The 13,233-nt window shown below is 39.8% G+C and overlaps 1 pseudogene; it reads right to left on the reverse strand.

Annotated features, from left to right (window-relative positions):
• The window catches only part of LOC113880983, a 59,648-nt pseudogene that overhangs the window by 2,435 nt on the left and 43,980 nt on the right, over positions 1–13,233 (reverse strand).

A 13,233-nucleotide genomic window follows, 5' to 3' on the forward strand; every position in this document is an offset into this window, starting at 1 on the left:
TGAGGTAGGCTCTAGGAGCATTTTCATTTCACAGATGAGGCTCAGAGAGGTTAGGTGATGAGAGCGTTAATTCTTAGGTAGCTTGATAAGGAGTCAGGGGCCCTTGAGGTGGAGAAAGGGATAAACCTTTTTTCTGTATTGTTTTGTCTTAATCACATAAGACGTTTTTTCTTAAACTCTGAGTTATTATAACAACAATCTTTAAGACTTTCTTTAAGCCCAGAGCTAATGATTACACATTAAAACAACTCATCTTGCTCAAAGTTATGTTTTTCCTTAAGCTCTGTACTAATGATTATATTGGAGAAGGCAATGGCACCCCACTCCAGTACTCTTGCCTGGAAAATCCCATGGATGGAGGAGCCTGGTAGGCAGCAGTCCATGGGGTTGCACAGAGTCGGACAAGACTGAGCGACTTCACTTTCACTTTTCCCTTTCATGCATTGCAGAAGGAAATGGCAACCCACTCCAGTGTTCTTGTCTGGAGAATTCCAGGGACGGGGAAGCCTGGTGGGCTGCTGTCTATGGGGTCGCACAGAGTCGGACACGACTGAAGTGACTTAGCAGCGATGATTATATAAGAACAATGTATCTTGCTCAAGGACATGTTTCTCCTTCTTAACAAGAATCTTCTGACTAATCTTGTTATCTTAAGATGTATGTTGTGGGAGTGGGTCTGGTAAAAGTATATAAGGACTTGATAAGACTAGTGGGTCACTCTCTGTCCCCCTTCTGATGTCTATGTCAGAAGCTTTCTTTGTCCTTTTTCACTGTAATAAAACTTCTGCCACACAAAAGCTCTGCGTGATCAAGACTGGTCCCTGAAAGTGAAAATGAAAGTGGCTTAGTCATGTCTGACTCTTTGCGACCCCATAGACTGTATAGTCCCTGGAATTGTCCAGGCCAGAATACTGGAGTGGGTAGCCTTTCCCTTCTCCAGGGGATCTTCCCAACCCAGGGATCAAACCCAGGTCTCCCACATTGTGGGCAGATTCTTTACCAGCTGAGCCACAAGGGAAGCCTGAGAATACTGGAGTGGGTAGCCTATCCCTTCTCCAGCAGATCTTCCCGACCCAGGAATCGAAGCGGGGTCTCCTGCATTGCAGGCAGATTCTTTACCAACTGAGCTGCTGCTGCTGCTAAGTCGCTTCAGTGGTGTCCAAGTCTGTGCAACCCCATAGACAGCAGCCCACCAGGCTCCCCTGTCCCTGGGATTCCCCAGGCAAGAACACTGGAGTGGCTTGCCATTTCCTTCTCCAATGCATGAAAGGGAAAAGTGAAAGTGAAGTCACTCAGTCGTGCCCGACTCTTTGCGACCGCATGGACTGCAGCCCACCAGGCTCCTCCGTCCATGGGATATTCCAGGCAACAGTACTGGAGTGGGATGCCATTGCCTTCTCCGACCAACTGAGCTATGAGGGCTAAATCTTCTTTGGAGATCATGAATCTGACATCGTTCTCCATAAGCTATCAGTGACATACCCAAGGTCACACAGTAAATGTCAGAGACAGCCTTGAACCAAGAACAGTCCATGCTATTGACCACTACTGCTATGCTGCTATTTTTTTTTTTTTTTTTTTTCTTTTTTGCCGCACCATGCAGCTTGTGGGATCTCAGTTCCCCAACCAGGGATTGAACCCTCAGCAGTGAGAGCCAGAATCCTAACCACCAGACTGCCAGGCAAGTTCCTATACTGCTCTTCTTAAAACAAAATAACTTTTTCCTCTCTCAAACTAGGGGAAACTTAATATATGGAATATTCTCAGTGCTTTTTTTTTTTTAATAGACAAGCTCAATTTTAAGGGAACTAGTAATTTATAAAAGTAACTGCATATTGTTAAATTCTACCTGGTATAACCAACTCCAGGGAATGGGCATATCTATCCCAAAGTAATCCCAATCCAGCCCTTTCTATTGTGCTTGTAAATATCTTTTAGGTTAGAAATCACCATGTATCCTTTCCTTAAATAGTTTCTTGCCTTAGGGGAGGCTGAGGGTAGGAATGGGGAGGGATACTAAGAACAAAGAATGGAATGTAGCCATAAAAATTCCCAGAGCCTCCTATCTATGCTGCAGCATAAAACCAGAGTGAGAAAATAGGGCACGTACACTGCCTGTTTTATAACTCTGGATTTTTCAAGGAGATATTCAGAGATTCTTGCTCCCATCACAGCTCCAGTTGGTGTAAACATCATTTCCAGATATTTTCCAAAACGGCTGGAATTGTCATTGATGGCAGTGCATGCATTTCCAAAGGCTTCCACCAGAGAGTTGACTTGCAGAATTTTTTCTCTCAAGGTCTGATTATCTGCCTGTGCCAAACAGAGAACAGTCCAGTGGAGTCTCCAGAAACATTACTCCAGTAGAGTTGCCACACACCCCTTCCCGTCCATAAAAATCACATTTATCTTTTTGGGAAAAAACTCCATTAGGGAAATTAGCATCAACCACCAGCACTGTTTTCTCAGATAAGCATCTCCCCAGGTGCATGTGTCAGATGAGGCTAGATTAGGTCAGTTTTTATGACCAGCCACACTTCTCTAAGTCCTTGACAGATAAAATGCCTAGAGTTTAGAAAGAATTTTAGAGAGATTCCATCACTTTTCTCAGTTATTCATTATAATATTCAATAAACCTCCTCTGTAAAAAAAATACTTAAATTTGTTCTTAGTCTCATAATACACTGCTTATAAGTAATTGCTAGGCTATTTTTACAGCCATATCTTCAATGTCCATTTCACCAAGCTAAAAATTTCTATTTCCCTCAACTTTTGCTCAAAGATTTCTACTTTCCAATCCTTTAATCATCTTAGTGACTCCCCTGCTCCTGCTTCTGGTGTTTAACCACTTTTACTACTTAATGGCTAACTGTTTGTATTATACTGAGAACAAGAAAAACTAATTGCCAAATCTAGTAAATTCGTGCTGGCATTATTTTCTTCACTACATGAAAGGAGGAGGACATGCTGACATCTTACAAGGCCTAGCAATCAGGAGGCGAGCATAATAAAGATGGAATGTTTCTATGTACCCCTAATAAAATCCAGTATTTCCATCATTTTAGAAATATGCAGTAACTCTGAAGGGACTTCAAGCCACAATACAGAAAGCAGGTCATCATTACCTTTCCCAAGAAAGTCAAATGCTGAACGATCAGGTGGGCACTTTCCGTCTTCCCAGAGCCACTTTCTCCGCTGATGACAATGCACTGATACAGAAAATGAAGTGTCGGTGAAGAATTCATAGCACAGTAACCATCCTGTGTGTTCAGCTATGGTTTTCATATAACATCCACCACTGTTCACCTTAACTCTTCACTGAGCAATACATCTTAGGGATCTTTCCATTTCAGTACACTGAGAGCTTCTTTAACCTTTTTAGTCATTTGTGGCTCCTTTGTACAGATGTACCATAGTCTATTTAACCAGTCAGAATGGATACTTGAGTTTTTCCCTATGTCACTACAAACAATACTGCAATGAACAGCCCTATGGATAGGTCATTATATTTATGCAGGTTCATTTGTAGAATAAATTCCCAGAAATGGGATTATTGGACCGAAAGGTAAACACATTCATAAGTTTGACAGATTATACCAAATGGCTTTCCTAAGGACTGTATGACAGTGCCTATTCTCCTGCAGCATCACCACCTGGGTATGTTGGATTTCTGCTATTCTGATAGGCAAAACACTGTATCTCGGTAGAGTTTTAATTTGCACTTTTATTATGAGTGAGATTGGCCATCTTTTCATAAGTTTAATGTCATTCATATTTTCCTTTTTTGTGCCCAGTCTATATATCCTTTGCCTTCTTTTAAAAATATTATTGGTCTTTCTATCAGTTTTTTCTAGGAGCTCTTTATGTATAAAGGAGATTAGTGGGTGTGGTATAATAAAAAACATATATTGGGTCTTTGCCTCTGGTTCCTGACTCTGAGCTCCTAAACTTTTGGAATGTCCCGAATGATAGAACTGGTGGAGCATCCTTTGTTATTCACAAACAAGTCCCTTTCAAGCAAATATAACTGCTAACCAAGTGGTTCAAGGTGGAGCCCAAGATAGCTTCAAGATGGGGGCTGATCACCAAAAAAGACCAAAAAAGATTTAGGGGGAGGGAACTTTCAGCTTTACCATTCCAGCTTCTGGAGAGGAGAAAAGGGCTAGAGACTGACTGAGTCATAAAATCTCTTGAACAACGAGATTCAGAGAGCTTCCAGTATGAATATGTTGCAGGCCTGGGAGGGGCCTGTGCCTAGAGAATGCATAGAACCTTTGCACCATTTTCTCTCCTATATCTTGCCCTAAGCATCTCTTCCATTTGGCTGTTTCTGAGTTGTGTCCTTTATAAAAACCCAGTAAACACAAGTATTTTTCTGAGTTCTGTGAGTCATTCTAGTGAATTATCAAACCTCAGGGGGATTCTGGGAATCCCTAAATTTGTAGTCAGCCAGGCAGAAGAGTGGGTAGCCTAGGCACCCCATTCACAACTGGCGTTGAAGTACAGGTGGTCTTGTGGACTGAGCCCCGAACCTGTGAGGTCTGTGCTAAATCTGGATAGCTAGTATCAGAATTGAATGGAACTGAATTGTTAGACATCCGGTTGGCATTAGGGAATTGCAGAATTGGCTAGTGTTGGTAGAGACACAACATTTGGTGTCAGAAGTGGTGTCAGAAAAAAGATAACACAGTGGGATAACTTTGTAACTTGAAAAACATATATATCTCCCTTCATTTACTCCTGTCTATGAATTCTGTGGACATTTCACAAATCTCTGGGAAAGGTAATAATTTGGAGAAGCCAAGTTTCTAACCCATAGTTAATCCATGTATTCCATTTTATAATTTGCACTATTTCAAGTGTTCCTCAACAAATCCAAAACTGGATTTCACAGGTCTCAGGGAATTTATACATTGTGCTTCTCTCATAAAAATTTCTCATGAAATTAGACTGTTTCTATTTCAAATAGAATAAACACACCAGGGAAAAAATACATATTACAAGTAAAGGAAGGGCCAAAGGTTGGATATGCCACCACTGTGAACTGGAGGTCCAGACAGTTACAATTTATGGGTGAGCTTTGTGTTAATAACATTGAGTTTAAGATTTGTGCAGTTTTTACCCAATTCATCACAATTTCTTAGCAGCTAAACAGTGTGGTACGTGACCATTATCAGCCTGTGTGCAGTATTTCATACAAAAAGGACTGGACCATGAACTTTCTGAAACCTTCCTAGGAAAGAACTTAATTTCTGTCATTCTCCATCTTGTTTTTATTATAGTCATTACCATGTCATCAGTTTTGTGTTAGCTCTATGTTCTCATATTAGAATTATCTTATTATATTTTAGGGATTCCCTGATAGCTCAGTTGGAAAAGAACATGCCTGCAATGCAGGAGACCCCAGTTCAATACCTGGGTCAGGAGGATCTGCTGGAGAAGGGATAGGCTACCCACACCAGTATTCTTGGGCTTCCCTTGTGGCTCAGCTGGTAAAGAAACTGCCTGCAATGTGGGAGACCTGAGTTCGATCCTTGGGTTGGGAAAATCCCCTGGAAAATGGAAAGGCTACCTACTCCAGTATTCTGGCCTAGATAATTCCATGGACTCTACAGTCCATGGGGTGGCAAAGAGTTGGACATGACTGAGCGAATTTCACCTTCTATTATATTTTACCAGGGAAAATGAGTGTATTTGAGGAGGATGTCTCACATTTCTTGAAAAGGGTTTCTACATTCACTTGTTCCTCTAGTTTATCACTACTCCTGTCCCACTGAGCTACTATTTCATTGCCTATTTCCTTGAGTCAGTATCAGCAACCAGAATGGCAAGTTTTTAGGAAAACTCAAGAGCTGCAAAGGAGGACAGAAAACATCCTACTGTGGGACTTGGTGGGAAAGGACAGTTAAGTTCTTACCTGATCTTTGCTGAAAGTAACCATGCATTGATAAGCAGCATCTGCTGATGCAAATATGTGGGGGGGATTTGAGGCACGTTTCACTCCATGATACAGTCTGGAAAACTGAAAAACATTAATTTAAAGAACTCTTCTAATGTCCCAATACCCTTTGCCCATAAAACCAAAGCTGTGTCACTTTTCAGGGGAACTGTGGCATCAGAGAGGCTGTAGAGCAGAGTCTCCGGAGTCTACAGGCCTGACTTCAAATCCCAGTTCTTCACTTACTGGCTCCATAGCTTGTTCAAGGACACTAACTTCACTATGTGAAGTCTCCTCATCTGTCAAATAGGCTTACTAACAGTACCCATCATGCAGGGTCATGAGAAATATCCAAGGCAACTCAATGCCCGGTATACAGTAAACGCTAATTTAATGTTAGCTGTTATCGTTACATCTTAACTTAAAAGTCACCCCCAAAGTGTACGAATTTTGTTGCACTATTATTTTCAGTTTGGGGTATGTCCACCCATGGTATTTTATTCTCACTTTTTCTCCCTTTTCATTTTTCCTTGAGATTTCAAATTTCCTGTTAAGGAGCCACATGCTCAAAAACATTCCTTACCTGTGGAGAGTATATGCTTAGATTCTGGAAGGGGTTTAAGGCAATTAAGATATCTCCAACATATGTGTAAATAAGTAAGTCCACATAACGCTTCTGCAGCTGATGAATAATTGTATCCTAAGAAGAGGATAAATAGTACCGAGAGTAAGCATTATTTCTAGTCAAGGGAGAGATACTAAAAATAACAACAAGTGTATTCTTACAAGAATAATTTTCTCCAAAAGATTAAAATAGTCCATTTAAATTATACCCTATTGATTAGGACCCTAATGATCCTAAATGCAGATATTTGCCTTGAAAGAAGAAAAAAATTAGGAATATACTATTTAAAAGAATTCAGCCCATTTAGGACTTGCTAAAAAACACTGACATATCTGACAAGAGTTTTGTTATTATTAAAAAACTGTTTGACCCCATCCAAATGTTCTATTCAGAATGCGATTTAATAGGCCATTCCTATTAATAAAGTACAGATAAATTATAACTTCATTTTTCAAAGCATTACACTTAAAATTTATGTGGTGGGAATGTAGAATTGAACACTTGTATATCACACTTTAGTGATTCATACATTGCATTTAAGGGTCCCCAGAGTTAGAAACAGAAGAAGCAGGCCCAATGCAATTAACAGCTCTATTAAACATGCATATTTTAAATGGGGATTATCACAATTTTCAAATTTGGAATTCAAGCTATATTAGCTTCACTATTTCCCTAAATGAAGCTCTTCTTTATGAAGAACAAACAACTGTCTTAATTTAAGGGTTAAATTGCACTGTTCTATAAACAGAAAATAATTTCAGCTGATATAAAAACATCTTTTAAGCCTGGAATATAAAAGCCTTCAAGGGAAAACTCCAAATCCTTTTCTCTTCACCATTTAGGACATTTAGGGGACTATAAATGAACACAGAACAACAAGGGATCATAGTCACAGCAGCCAAACATCCTTGAGTTTCATCCCAGGGCTACACAAACCAAGTCTCAAGTGACCTTAGGAGAACATGGTCTACGACAGAAAGATCAGACCAGTCGTGTGAAACAAATGTCCTTGGTGAAAATTGCCTATTAAATATTTAGTACCTCATCCAGGACCTCCATATTGACCAAGTCATCCTCAAGGCAGTATTTTTCAGCATCTTCCACATGATAGGGTCTTTTGGTGTGCATCCTTTCATGCCTAGAGTTTATCCAGAGAATATTAGTACTAAGGCAGTAAAAAATATATCAGAAACTAGGCCACAAGAACAATTCAGCCACTGTCTTATCACACAACACGTTCAGAGACTTCAGAGAAGGGATAGGAAGAGCAAGCCTAGTCCAAGCCCTCAGCCCTCTCTCATCACTGCAGAAATTCCAGAGGAAAGGGGTGCTCCAGCATTCAAGCCTTCTGCTGCGGTGAGGAGCACTGCCAAATGGGCCCATATAATACTCATATCTGCTTTTCTTAAATGCCAACCACAGTACTTCCTCACATTATTTTCTGTTCAGCATCAGACACATAATTCTCATTAAGGTACTTCCCTTGAGGTCCCCTCTTGCTTCCACCAGCACCACTCCCCATTTTCTGGGGAATTTTTAAAGCTACAGAAAACTTTAGAGAATAATATAGCAAATACCAATGAATCAAGAAACGCTCATATTTTATCTTGTTTGTTTTAAATCCCTTTGTGACCCACTCCACTTTATTCAGTTCAGTTCAGTCACTCAGTCGTGTTTGACTCTTTGCGACCCCATGAATCGTACCATGCCAGGCCTCCCTGTCCATCACCATCTCCTGGAGTTCACTCAAACTCATGTCCATCGAGTCAATGATGCCATCCAGCCATCTCATCCTCTGTCACCCCATTCTCCTCCTGCCCCCAATCCCTCTCAGCATCAGAGTCTTTTTCAATGAGTCAACTCTTCGCATGATGTGGCCAAAGTACTGGAGTTTCAGCTTTAGCATCATTCCTTCCAAAGAACACCCAAGGCTGATATCCTTTAGAATGGATTGGTTGGATCTCCTAGCAGACCAAGGGACTCTCAAGAGTCTTCTCCAACACCACAGTTCAAAAGCATCAATTCTTCAGCACTCAGCTTTCTTCACAGTCCAACTCTCACATCCATACATGACCACTGGAGAAACCATAGCCTTGACTAAACAGACTTTTGTTGGCAAAGTAATCTCTCTGCTCTTGAATATGCTATCTAGGTTGGTCATAACTTTTCTTCCAAGGAGTAAGTGTCTTTTAATTTCATGGCTGCAATCACCATCTGCAGTGATTTTGGAACCGAAAAAGATAAAGTCTGACACTGTTTCCACTGTTTCCCCATCCATTTCCCATGAAGTGATGGGACCAGATGCCATGATCTTTGTTTTCTGACTGTTGAGCTTTAAGCCAACTTTTTCACTCTCCTCTTTCACTTTCATCAAGAGGCTTTTTAGTTCCTCTTCACTTTCTGCCATAAGGGTGGTGTCATCTGCATATCTGAGGTTATTGATGTTTCTCCCGGCAATCTTGATTCCAGTTTGTCCTTCTTCCACCCAGCGTTTCTCATGATGTACTCTGCATAGAAGTTAAATAAGCAGGGTGACAATACACAGCCTTGACGTACTCCCTTTCCTATTTGGAAAATAGGAAATTTGGAACCAGTCTGTTGTTCCATGTCCAGTTCTAACTGTTGATTCCTGACCTGCATACACGTTTCTCAAGAGGCAGGTCAGGTGGTCTGGTATTCCCATCTCTTTCAGAATTTTCCAGAGTTTGTTGTGCTCTTCACAATCAAAGGCTTTGGCATAGTCAATAAAGCAGAAGTAGATGTTTTTGTGGAACTCTCTTGCTTTTTCCATGATCCAGCGAATGTTGGTAATTTGATCTCTGGTTCCTCTGCCTTTTCTAAATCCAGCTTGAACATCTGGAAGTTCATAATTCACATACTGTTGAAGCCTGACTTAAGAGAATTTTGAGCATTACTTTACTAGTGTGTGAGATGAATGCAATTGTGTGGTAGTTTGGGCATTCTTTGGCATTGCCTTTCTTTGGGATTGGAATGAAAACTGACCTTGTCCAGTCCTGTGGCCACTGCCGAGTTTTCCAAATTGTTGGCATATTGAGTACAGCACTTTCACAGCATCATCTTTTAGGATTTGAAATAGCTCAACTGGAATTCCATCACCTCCACTAACTTTGTTTGTGGTGATGCTTCCTAAGACCCACTTGACTTCACATTCCAGGATGTCTGACTCTAGGTTGGTGATCACACCATTGTGATTATCTTGGTCATGAAGATCTTTTTTGTACAGTTCTTCTGTGTATTCTTGCCACCTCTTCTTAATATCTTCTGCTACTGTTAGGTCCATACCTTTCTGTCCTTTATTGAGCCCATCTTTGCATGAAATGTTCCCTTGGTATCTCTAATTTTCTTGAAGAGATCCCTAGTCTTTCCCATTCTATTGTTTTCCTCTATTTCTTTGCATTGATCGCTGAGGAAGGCTTTCTTATCTCTTCTTGCTAGTCTTTGGAACTCTACATTCAGATGCTTATATCTTTCCTTTTGTCCTTTGCTTTTCGCTTCTCTTCTTTTCACAGCTATTTGTAAGGCCTCCCCAAACAGCCATTTTGCTTTTTTTGCATTTCTTTTCCATGGGGATGGTCTTGATCCCTGTCTCCTGTACAATGTCACGAACCTCCGTGCATAGTTCATCAGGCATTCTATCAGATCTAGTCCCTTAAATCTATTTCTCACTTCCACTGTATAAACATAAGGGATTTAATTTAGGTCCTACCTGAATGGTCTAGTGGTTTTCCCTACTTTCTTCAATTTAAGTCTGAATTTGGCAATAAGGAGCTCCTGAGCCACAGTCAGCTCCCAGTCTTTTTTTGCTGACTGTATAGAGCTTCTCCATCTTGGCTGCAAAGAATATAATCAATCTGATTTTGATGTTGACCATCTGGTGATGTCCATGTGTAGAGTCTTCTCTTGTGTTGTTGGAAGAGGGTGTTTGCTATGACCAGTGTGTTCTCTTAGCAAAGCTCTATTAGCCTTTGCCCTGCTTCATTCCGCATTCCAAGGCCAAATTTGCCTGTTACTCCAGGTGTTTCTTGACTTCCTACTTTCGCATTCCAGTCCCCTATAATGAAAAGGACATCTTTTTGGGTGTTAGTTCTAAAAGGTCTTGTAGGTCTTCATAGAACTGTTCAACTTCAGCTTCTTCAGTGTTACTGGTTGGGGCATAGACTTGGATTACTGTGATATTGAATGGTTTGCCTTGGAAACGAACAGAGATCATTCTGTCATTTTTGAGATTGCATCCAAGTACTGCATTTTGGACTCTCTTGTTGACCATGATGGCTATTCCATTTCTTCTGAGGGATTCCTGTCCACAGTAGTAGATATAATGGTCATCTGAGTTAATTCACCCATTCCAGTCCATTTTAGTTCGCTGATTCCTAGAATGTCGATGTTCATTCTTGCCATCTCCTGTTTGACCACTTCCAATTTGCCTTGATTCATGGACCTAACATTCCAGGTTCCTATGCAATATTGCTCTTTACAGCGTCGGACCTTGCTTCTATCACCAGTCACATCCACAACTGGGTATTGTTTTTGCTTTGGCTCCACCCTTCATTCTTTCTGGAGTTATTTCTCCACTGATCTCCAGTAGCATATTGGGCACCTACTGACCTGGGGAGTTCCTCTTTCAGTATCCTATCATTTTGCCTTTTCATGCTGTTCATGGGGTTCTCAAGGCAAGAATACTGAAGTGGTTTGCCATTCCCTTCTCCAGTGGACCACATTCTGTCAGACCTCTCCACCATGCCTGCCCGTCTTGGGTGGCCCCACAGGGCATGGCTTAGTTTCATTGAGTTAGACAAGGCTGTGGTCCTAATGTGATTAGATTGACTAGTTTTCTGTGAGTATGGTTTCAGTGTGTCTGCCCTCTGATGCCCTCTGTACCAATTTCTTTACCCAGTCTTATATTGATCCTCATTTAGGCTGATTCCAGCTTTTTACTATTATAAACAAAACAGCACTCAGTATCTTTATCTGCATCCCCTTGCATATATTTGTGAGATTTTCTCTAGGGGCTGTTGCTCCCCAGGAATTTAAAAACTTCCTGCCTATTAAATTAGAAGTTACTTCCTGATCCCTATTAGTGATAGATTTGAAGAAGGAATATTTTAAGCAGGTATTAGTCATCTCTAGTACTAGAATCAACTTTTCTGCTAATTCATATAAAGCTCCAAAGTGGATGAAACTTAATTTTACTTAGTAAAATCAAATTTATAACCTAAGCATTTAAAAATTGTTATTAAACAGAACAGTTTATTCATCTCTATTCTATCATATTAGTGATATGAAAGAAAATAGGTTTGGAAAACAGCTTTTTATAAAAACTCAGAGCTGTTTCTATCTAGCCACTTTGCTAAATAAAAAAGCAAGAAGGTCCATATTTCTGGCCAAATCCTCTTCACATAAAACCCAACCAGTTTATTCCCTTAAAGTTCATCATAAAACCAAATACTGTAACATATTTTTAGTAAACTAATTAAATTCTCATCATTTGAAATTCAGCTAGTTTATATCCTTCCTAAACTTATAGCTTGCAATCATATGAAATAGGTTATGTTAGAGTTTATTTCAAGCATCTTTTAACAAAGAAAGTCAGGAATTTAATAACAAAGAAAGTCAGCCCTGGTTCCAGAATAAGGACTCTCCATTCTCTCCCAGTACTGAATGCAAGTAAATATGTTGGACACAATGCATGATATTCTCAAAGGTACGTGGTAACAGGCTGACTGAGGGAATCAGAATTCAAAATATCATTGAATAAAATGGCAAGTTTCCTAGGAATTATTTTTCTTCCAGTAACTCCTGACCTGAACTTGAAGTCAGCCTGATCTGCATACAGGGATGTCAATCTTCACACTGTGTGGCATTTTTATAACCAACTAAAAATGGAAGCACTGACAAACCTCAGTTGCAGTATCACAAATAAATAAACTCTACTACAAAGTCCTGACTTTAACTATGAACATGTACAACGCAATATTGAAGGACTGAAACTATTATCTTCTGAACTCGTAGAGTTAATCTATATACCAATCTATCTGTCTCACAGATTTAACCTCCAGGAATTATGCAGATGTTGTCTGCAAATATGAGCTTGATTCTCATAAAATCTCCAGTAATATTTTATAAACAAGAAAAACCTTTTAAAAGATTTAACCTGCTGTCCTTAGCAATGTATGACCTTTTCTCATGTGTATAAGCAATTAACTTTGGGAGCAATTATTTGCTCCCAAAATTGAAACTAGCAATCTAGAAGTTGATGTAGATGTAAGGTATTTCCACCCTGATAAAGGCCACTTCATTTTCTCAACCAGGGGAAAAAAAATATGCCAGCCATATCTCTATCTTCCTCAACTAGTGTTCCTCTGAAACTGCTACCTGCTTCATTTTCCTGCTTTGGATACTGGAAAGGTTTGGAGAGAATAAAGAGAAAAAATTATTTACTCCAATTTTTATATTTTAAAATTGACATTACCCTAGATTACATGTTTATTCAAAGTGTTACACGGTTTTATATTTATGCATTTTTAGTTGAAATTATTCAAAATAAATTTGGTTTAATTTTTTTACAGTTTTCTAGAGTTAAATAATTTGTTGTCACTGGTTAACAGATGACACCACCCTTATGGCAGAAAACAAAGAAAACTAAAGAGCC

The sequence above is a fragment of the Bos indicus x Bos taurus genome, chromosome 2 (assembly GCF_003369695.1).
Source record: "Bos indicus x Bos taurus breed Angus x Brahman F1 hybrid chromosome 2, Bos_hybrid_MaternalHap_v2.0, whole genome shotgun sequence".
Classification (NCBI taxonomy): domain Eukaryota; kingdom Metazoa; phylum Chordata; class Mammalia; order Artiodactyla; family Bovidae; genus Bos; species Bos indicus x Bos taurus.